We start from the raw sequence: 9,365 nt of genomic DNA on the forward strand, positions 1-9,365 counted from the left end.
ACCTGGGTTTGATTCACCACATGGGTACAATGTGTGAAGCTCTTTTCTGGTGTCCCCCGCCGTGATATTGCTGGAATATTGCTAAAAGCAGCTTAAAACCATACTCACTCACTCAGTTCCATAGGATTGTTACATATATATAAATGTCATTTTAAATGATGTCACAAGTCATCTTACAATATTGTCCACACAAGTATCATCAACTAGACTTTTTCGACACACATCATACATTGAACATTCCTGATGTATTAACACTTTTGAAACTTTTTCCATCAGTAGATATGCTCCGTCTTAGTGAAAACTTTTCCTCCTGTTCGATGCTTTATCATTTAAACTGCCATTTATAGTGCAAACAAAACATTTAGACTTTTAGACATGTGTTGTGAAATTCTAAGCATTTTTGCTCTGCAGATTTGGTTAGTCTCTGAAAATGAAGAAAATCACTGGGCTCTTTTTTATTATATTTTATAGCTATTATTTAACAATTTTGTTTTCTGTAAAATATGTTCATTTCAGAGACTAGATGTTAGTCTATGTATGTATGACTGGATCGTGTAAAACGATACCATCCTATTGTAGATAATGTGACGCATTTTGTGAACATTCCTGTCTGCCACATTGAGTGAGAGCTGCAATGTATATCTTGGATGAAAATCATCTTGCCAGTATTCGGTCTTCAATCGTTTTCAGATTGCGCCAGCTGTCTTTTGATTGTTTGTGAAAAAAGATTCTGCAGGAAGGAATTGTTGTGGTTGTGACACTCCACTGTACGTATTTGAGAAGTACTTTCATCTTTATCAGAGCTCTTCAGGACCATAGGTGCGTTACGTCATTGTGACGTCGATGAATCACAGGGGAAGTATATCAATGCATCGTATCCTAAGGGATGTTTTTATAACATTGGCCTTCATGTATTCATATTTTTATGGAAAGTGCATTGTAAGGATAGTTATGATAAGTCAGGCATTGGTTCGTACTAGTAGCCACATCTCTGTATAAGATAGCATGTCAAATATAAACAAAACAGAACCATCATTGACAGATCACCCAAGGTCATTCACATACAATAAAAACTCACTAAAACACTACATACATCGTGTCATTGATCATTGCAACTGAAAAGCAAACACAAACAGCCTAACATAAATGCCAACCCGGAATCCTACCATGATCTCTCTGGACCTGCCCCATTCTTGCCAACGCAGGTGGAAACTGAAATAGGCCTACCACACATGAGGCGAAATAGTCCTGCCAGTAATGAAAGTTTACAGTCCGTCCAGGTTCCTTCGGAGTCCTGACCAACCATGACGTCCCTCTAACGTCATCAAGAGTGACGTCATCTGTGCCCGCATTGCTTCCCACAGCAAGTTAGTACTTGGTTTGTTATAATAAGTTTAGGGCAGATTACAGTTTAGCCTGTGTAACTTTTCATAAAGTATAACGCCTTGCAAGAAATAATACCAAAAAAAAGTCTTCCATTCACTAAATTAAACACCAAAAACGGTAAGGATAATTTCACTGTCCATATGGACTTTTTTTTTAAAAAATGAAAAAAAAAAAACAAATCTTTAGTTTATACTTTATATTATTTTGTGTTGCCTCACGCGCACTTGACGTAATCCGTCTTGTGTTGACAACTTTGGGGGAACACGATCAGATTTTACCTGCATATTGGAGTTGAAACTCGAGGCTATGCCTTTCACAAAAGATTATGGTTTAAGTTAAGGGGAGTGGTTTACTTTATATGAAAAGGGTAGAAACTAACAGAGACCCTATATCAGTATAGAGACCACATTTAAATGTAATGTTACCTTCCCTGTCCGGAATAAACAACATGCCTCAACTCACTACAGTCCGTTTGCTGAAGAAGCGTATCCTTGAAATGCAAAATAGATATATATCCAAAGGCAACAATTCGTCTTAAATGGTATTAGAATAGTTTATTTCTCCAACTCGTCATCATGATTTCAGACACTGTCATGAAGTGTAGAAAAAAAGTGTTTAAGAAACAGCATATCATGTCATTGTGAGTGGTTTAATGCTTGTTGTTACAAAGAGGTCTGTGCAATCAACAAAGCAGCTGAATGGCGTCGCGAAGCACAGGGATAGTCTCAAAAGTCGATACCGTAATATTTTCTTTGGCACTCTCACTGTTTCTGTCAACTGAAATAATAATGTGACTGACAGATGATCTAAACCATCTCTTTTACAATATGAAGCTTTCATTCCGGTGTGAGTTTTGTCAGTACATCCAACGTGAAATACCAAGGTTTTCAAATCATCTGTGACTTTCATCATGTACCGTATTGTAATGATATATTGAGCTCATTCTGTTTATTTTATTATTTGAAATTAGCTAAATAGAAATACCAAGAACATCATTAACATTGCTTTGAGAATATTTAATAGATTCTCATTATATATTCGGTTTAATAACTACTGCAGAAAGATACGCTTCTGATTTAGACTTTTCATTTGACAGGATTATATTACAGAACAGTAGTAGTTTAGCCGAACACATGCGAATTTCACGCGCGAAAGTAGGGCTGTTCAGTTTATAGTGCAGACCCCCTTGTAAAAACAGGCATTACACCACCAACAATTACATGCATGACAGTTTCTTACACAGCTTTTTCTAGCCCTCAAGACAATGTCTGAAATTATTGTGACGAGTCTGTTTGGACAAATAAAAAACTTTCATACCATTTAAGACCAATTTTTGCTTTCAAATATATATCTATTTTGCATTTTATCAGTACGATTTTGCAGTAAACAGACTATAGGCAGACGCGTCAATCGGATTGATTCTGCATTGTAGTAACGTAATGATTAAATATAATATCACACATAAACGTTCACAATTGGGAATAGTTTGAAGTATGAAGCTTGTGTAAAATATAAAGTTAGGTTGAAGTTTGGAGTATTGGGAGTGCGGTTGTGGGGAAACAGTACTTCAGGATTAGCTGAGTATGTTGTTAAAACACTATAGCACGGACGTGGAAAGGGACAACTTATGGTAAGTCATAGAGATAGTTACAGGTTTGGAGCTGAGGTAGACATTTAGACAAGCGGACCTTGTAGGTGAAATCTAGACTTAGTCATCTCATTGAAGACAACCAAGTAAAGTGTGGCTTGTAAGAGATGTTGGTGGTGATGAGGATTTAGGGGATTCTTTCATATGGAAAGGGTTCTTTTGCATTAAAAGCATATCTGTTCTGTTGTTTGCGATGTGTGAGCATGTAGGGCATATTCCAGTGTGGTGGAGATTTGTAATGTGAAGGTGGTTGTTGTTTTGTTACTGACAGGTAAAACGTGTTTTAGTGTTGATTTCATTTGGGAGATTTATCAACGTATTGTATTTTGTTTCTGTAAATATAAGTGTGTTTAGGGGAGCAAGAGTTGCCAGTGGGTTTCATGTCTTATTAGTGCTCTATTCATTGATTTACATATTTACTGTATGTTAATGGTAGTCTGTGTGTGCCTTTCTGGTTTCTCGCTTTGTCTGTTGTTACGTTCCGATGTGAAGGCAAAAATACCTTTGCGATTGTCTGATCAGTGAGTGTTAATGTTTGTAGACGTTGATGAAGTTGGCGGGGACTTTTGACGAATTGAACAGAACTAAGCAAGTCAGTCATGATGAAGACATAGTTGTGTTTTAAAGTTTCTGCGATTGTTATTCCAGTCTGCTTCGCCGTTTTGTGATTTGTGTAGAGATACGTGATCTGTTATGCATGCCAATTTGAATATAAATACAGCGACAAAACCCTCACCATATCTAATAGAAATCTCTGCATAAGTATGTAGTGTTGTCTCTTGTGCTGTGCTGTGTGCATGTGCGTGTGCTGTGTCCAATCACGCCACTGTTATGTGGTTGTCAGTTGAACTGAGTGAGCCATATAATTATGTGTGTGATCATGTGTATGTAGTGAGGCCAGTGTTGTTGAACGTCTCCATTCACTGACAAAAAGTGTTTTCTACTAACTTGATAAGTAACAGCGGCCAGAAGGTTCTTATATAACAGCGAATTTACTACCCTACCTGGTAGATGTCACGTTGCAGCGGTGGAGAGAAGGGGTATCCTATGTAGAGGGCAAAGCCTGAGTAACTCTCCATTCCTTAAAGATAATGTAGCCGAGGCCCACCAAATAATCCTTAAAGGCTAAACAAATACTATACTTCTTGACACTATAACAATGTTGATATTTTAAGCAATCAACTCTTGACGAGAAAAGAAGCAGGTAAACATATATATCCTTTGTCCGGGCCTATACATTTCCTATAACCTCCGTCACCCTGTATTAACAACACGCGATTGATAAAACTCTACTTTAGGAACCCAAGAAATTATGAAGAGCCGTGTACCATGCATTGTAAATATCAGCTTGCGAGGGAGCTTGGTGCTCGTGCAACAACAGCAAAGAACATATTTCTCGTGCAAGGGAGACGCACACATGTACAGAATATACTGGCTACAAAGAGCTCTGTTCTATTTTTCAGATATAAAAATTCAGTTTCCAGCCAGACTTTTAGGCTGTGTCCCTCCTTTTGACCAAACAGATTCCACCTTTTATATCCCTTGCATTTGCTGGAAATAAAGGCGGCGCACAGTAAAGACAATCTGATCGATAATCAAGACCTATATTGTAATAAACCAGGTCTTACCTCGAGCAGTACATCAAATCACTTGAGCACTTATTTTAAAACATAAATTTGGAAAATTTCTGTTGAAGGTAAACATGCTTTGAAATCTGCACTTTGAAATCCATGTTATTTGAAAATCGGATGTCTAGTTTGTGACGTGATTTTGATTGGGCTTTGCATAAACTTATTAGTCTAGACAAAATGTAACTCAGCAATTCCAGCCTGTTTCGGCCAGGGTGGTAACTGGGATTTTGTAGTCATTGCCTCGCGAGGATGCTCCTCACTTCCGCCTTGGTCCGTGTCGGAGGAGCCATTTTAAGACAAGAAGGTGGATATTGGGCTTGAAACGTTGTTAATGTTTAAAACTTTACACCAAGATTCAAATAAAGAAGGGAGGTTTGTTAAGTTTGCGAGTGTAAAACAATATTTGTCTATTTTAGTGATCTGGCAATTACGTTTTCGCAGTATTGTGTAAATAAATTTAAAATGCCAGTGAAAATCATTATATGTCACCTCTATTGTTTATGTCATTTACGTTTTTCCTTTGCAAATTGTATTCAGCAGCTGTCAACAGGGATCCAAATGAGCAAGAAAGATTGATAGTAATCGCTACTGACTGTTTTATACATTGTACTTGTCTACGATGGGCAACCTATGCTAGTCTTGATATTTAAAAACTGGTTTGAAAAAACTCCTGACAAGTTAGTGAAATTCACTTAGGAAGTGAGTAAACTTCACTAAATATTTCTGTCAGTGTATGGTTATTGTGGTGATGTTTGGTAGCTCTGTGTCTATATATTGAGGCTGGAGGTGACAAGAATAGTCGTGTATGTTTGTCAACGTGTACACTCGCAGTACGTTGTTCAGCAGCAATTAACAACCGTCACATCCATCCGCAAGCATCTTGTGCTGCCTTTGTAGAAATCGGGATAATTCTGGGATATAGAAGGTGTGTCCAGAAACCTAAAGGTGCGTTCTTCCCTTTTGTACTTTTAAAGATCTCTATCTGACTACAATGCATCCAGATGTTATCGTGTGCACGAAACACAGGTGTGGCGTGTGTTTATCAAAATGTGATCAGGCGGCGACCTCTCACATGATAAATGTGATCAGGCGGCGACCTCTCTCATGCCACATCATATTTTACTTTTAATCTAATCTCTGACCAATTCAAAACTCTGACCAATTCAAAACTAGAGCATGATGTGAAATGTTATTTTGAAAATATCTCATTGCTTTCGTTGCTTTACATATCATTGTTGTATCTGACACGCTTAGAGTCGGTAAAATACCTCGTGCATGTTACCTAAATAATAACCTATATTTCAACAAATATTACACTGAGATCATGCTGTCCACTGGTTGATGACAAATGGTATCACTACATGAAAAATCAGATAACAAGGAATTACATGTATCCAGTGAGGTGCAGTGCCTTTGCATTATAGGTTTCCGAGGCGAAGGTTGAATGAATGAATACCATAAGCAATTAAACGGTATTTTAGGAGAAAATCATTGAAAATATAAACAAATGAATAAAGACCTATGTAAGCCATGTTATGCCTATACAGTGTATTTGATGACTTTGATCGCACTGTGTACAAGGGCATCAAATGCATGTTTCATGCAAATGCTAGCATAGCAACGTTATTTCGTTTGTTATTTTATGAAATTGTGACCTTTTGTGCTCAGAAATAGCCTGCATCTGGATTAACAGACGTACCTTTACCTGAACTGCTTGCCACTTAGTTAAGAGACAGGGCTTCAATCTCAGTCGAAATTCTGGTGCCTAAGAAAGTGTCAACAAAACGAGAGACAGCGCGCACCACACTGACTAAAATAAGGTCCATTCTTCGTTACAAACACCGGGTTCCTACATCACAACTATCTACATCATAACGTACCATTGGTCAGTCGACTTACCCCCTTGAAATAGGCCATCCTCTCGTCGCTCAATTCCCTTTTTCGCTTTCCGGTTGGTGAATTTCGCAATATCCGGGAATTGGGAGCTCACTTCCCAGAACTGACAATCATTCATTACTGGCCAGTTATGACCTATTTCTGACAGTTCTGGTGCTTTTCGCATCTGTCATCGATCAACTGTTTGTTGACTGTGAGTCATCTAGTCATGTCTGTTTTGACTGTTATTACATGAGTAAGTGGGTCTTGCTTTTCGCATTCTATTTTCCATAATCCGTGAAGGAGCTGAACCTTACAGAAAAACGAGTCTCAAACATGGTATACATGTTGGGGGAATCAAACTCTGGTTTTAGGGTGAACTCTCGGAAACCTAAACCATTTGCCTCCCACCATAGAACAACACACACTCTAACAAATACACCCCATGTATTTGAGGAGCGATCTTTCTTCTGTTTGAATTTACTTTTGAGTCCGTCTACAGGACAATAAGTATTTTCACGGACATCTGTGTATTAAATTTTATAACAATAATGAAACGATGATAAGAATGTAGCCTTTCACATGTAACGTCACCTGATAAGAGTGAAACATATATTGACCTAAACGCTGCAGGAGACATAGATAACACCTTCTCATTGGGTATATATACTGTCTCGCCATATGTATAGGTGTTACTTCATTAACATGGAGCTTTCAGTTGTCATTGCTATTATAGTCACTTTGTGTTTAAAAATCAGCACTGCTGCAGACAAACCACACATTGTCTTCATTGTGGCCGATGACCTTGGCTGGAATGATGTTGGCTGGATTAACCCCGACATCAAGACCCCGACACTTGACCGCCTCGCCCATAGTGGTGTCATCCTTAACTCCTCCTACGTCCAGCCACTGTGTTCCCCCTCCAGAAACTGCTTCATGTCAGGCAAGTTTCCATACCACACAGGGCTCCAGGATAAAGTTGTTTTCATAGAACAGCCCAAGTACATGCCAGCTAATCTGACCATCATCCCACAGAGGCTGAAGACCCTCGGCTATGATACCCACATGGTCGGGAAATGGCACCTAGGTTTCTGTAACTGGAAGTACACGCCCACCTACAGAGGCTTTGACACCTTCATGGGCTACTATGCAGGTATGGAGGACTACTTCACACATGTCAGGGACGAGGTGGCTGATTACTATGGTTATGACTTCAGGAACATGACAGATGTTTACAAGGGCGCTCAAGGAGAGTACTCTACACAACTGTTTGCAAAGAGAGCCATTGATATCATAATGAACCACGACAAATCCAAGCCAATGTATCTGTATCTGCCGTTCCAAGCTGTACATGGACCACTGCAGGTGCCCGCCAAATATTCAGACCAATACAGTCATATTCATGATTTGAATAGGATGGTTTACAGTGGCATGGTAAGTGCTTTGGATGAAGCTGTGCTCAACATCACCACTGTACTCGAGAACTATGGATTCATGGACAACCTACTTCTTGTGTTTACAACAGACAACGGTGGGCCTCCCAGACATGGAGCAAATAACTGGCCTCTGAGGGGCGGGAAAGCCACACTATGGGAGGGAGGCACCAGAGGAGTGGGTTTCGTCTACAGCAAGACTCTTCTGAAAAAGAAAGGTTACACTCACCCTGGTCTGTTCCACGCAGTGGACTGGTATCCCACGTTACTGGACATAGCAGGGGGAGACTCCAGCCAGCTGGATATAGACGGGTTGAGTCAGGTCGACATGATCATCAACGGAGATGGCAGCGTCAGGAAGGAATTTGTCTACAACATCTACGACGACCACTATGCTGCAGCTCTCAGGTGGGGAGACCTGAAGTTGATGGTTGGTGAAATCTCACATGCAGGGTGGTACCCACCAGCTGGGTCTAACTTAGACGTCCCCGTAATGGATGACACTCCCCTCCCCAGTGTCATGCTGTACAATATCAGCGCCGATCCCACTGAGCACCAGGACATCTCCAAGGACAACCCCGACCTTGTCAGCTTCCTTCTGCAGATGCTGGCCCTGAAGAATAGGACTCGGATGCCTGCAATGGACCCACCCTCTGACCCTCGATCTAACCCAGTCAACTTCAATGGCGTCTGGAGCCCCGGCTGGTGCTAGAGGTTGCTTGAGTACATTACTTCAGTGCAGATTGTGACCATTCGAACCACCGAGAAATGTGTTATCACCAAGTCACGTGACAGTATTTCATATTTACGTCATTTAATTCACCTCTGTGTCTATATGATATATAGATTGGTTGAAAATTGAATTGTCAGTATACTGTCTTCAGTTTGTCGAAGCTTTCTGTTGGTTGTATGATAAACATGATTATTGCAGGAAGCAATTCTTGTGGTTGTGACACCTCTGTACGTACACAAACAGTATACAAACAACATAATTGCACATAATAACATCGACTTTTACCTTTTGACCACGAAACTTATTCAGTTTCATAACATCGCAATCATAATCACAAAGTAAACTGATAACTGCCAAAATACAGTTAAAAGCACGAACAATTACATACTCACAACTGATCAGTACACTTCAATTCCACATGAACTACTGGTTGAGTTCAAGAGAGGTGTTCCCACAGATAGCCCAGTGGGTGACGTGGTGGCTTGCTTTGACTTCAACAAAACTGATTAGATTAGCTTGTGAAATTTGTCTGGCAAAAAATAACATAGGTCTTCCGTTCTCTAAATTAAACACCAAAAACGGTAAGGGCAATTTCACTGACATATACAAATGAGAAACAAACAATCATCAATTTATAATTTATATTATTTTGCGTTGCC

General features: G+C 39.7%; 1 pseudogene; it reads left to right on the top strand.

The window, feature by feature from the left end:
• Nucleotides 1-7,221: 7,221 nt before the first annotated feature.
• On the top strand, nucleotides 7,222-9,069 carry LOC139468612 (arylsulfatase J pseudogene; annotated as a pseudogene).
• The last annotated feature ends 296 nt before the right edge of the window (nucleotides 9,070-9,365 follow it).

The sequence above is a fragment of the Haliotis cracherodii genome, unplaced genomic scaffold, assembly GCF_022045235.1.
Source record: "Haliotis cracherodii isolate W230 unplaced genomic scaffold, xgHalCrac1.p SCAF_2, whole genome shotgun sequence".
NCBI classification, from domain to species: domain Eukaryota; kingdom Metazoa; phylum Mollusca; class Gastropoda; order Lepetellida; family Haliotidae; genus Haliotis; species Haliotis cracherodii.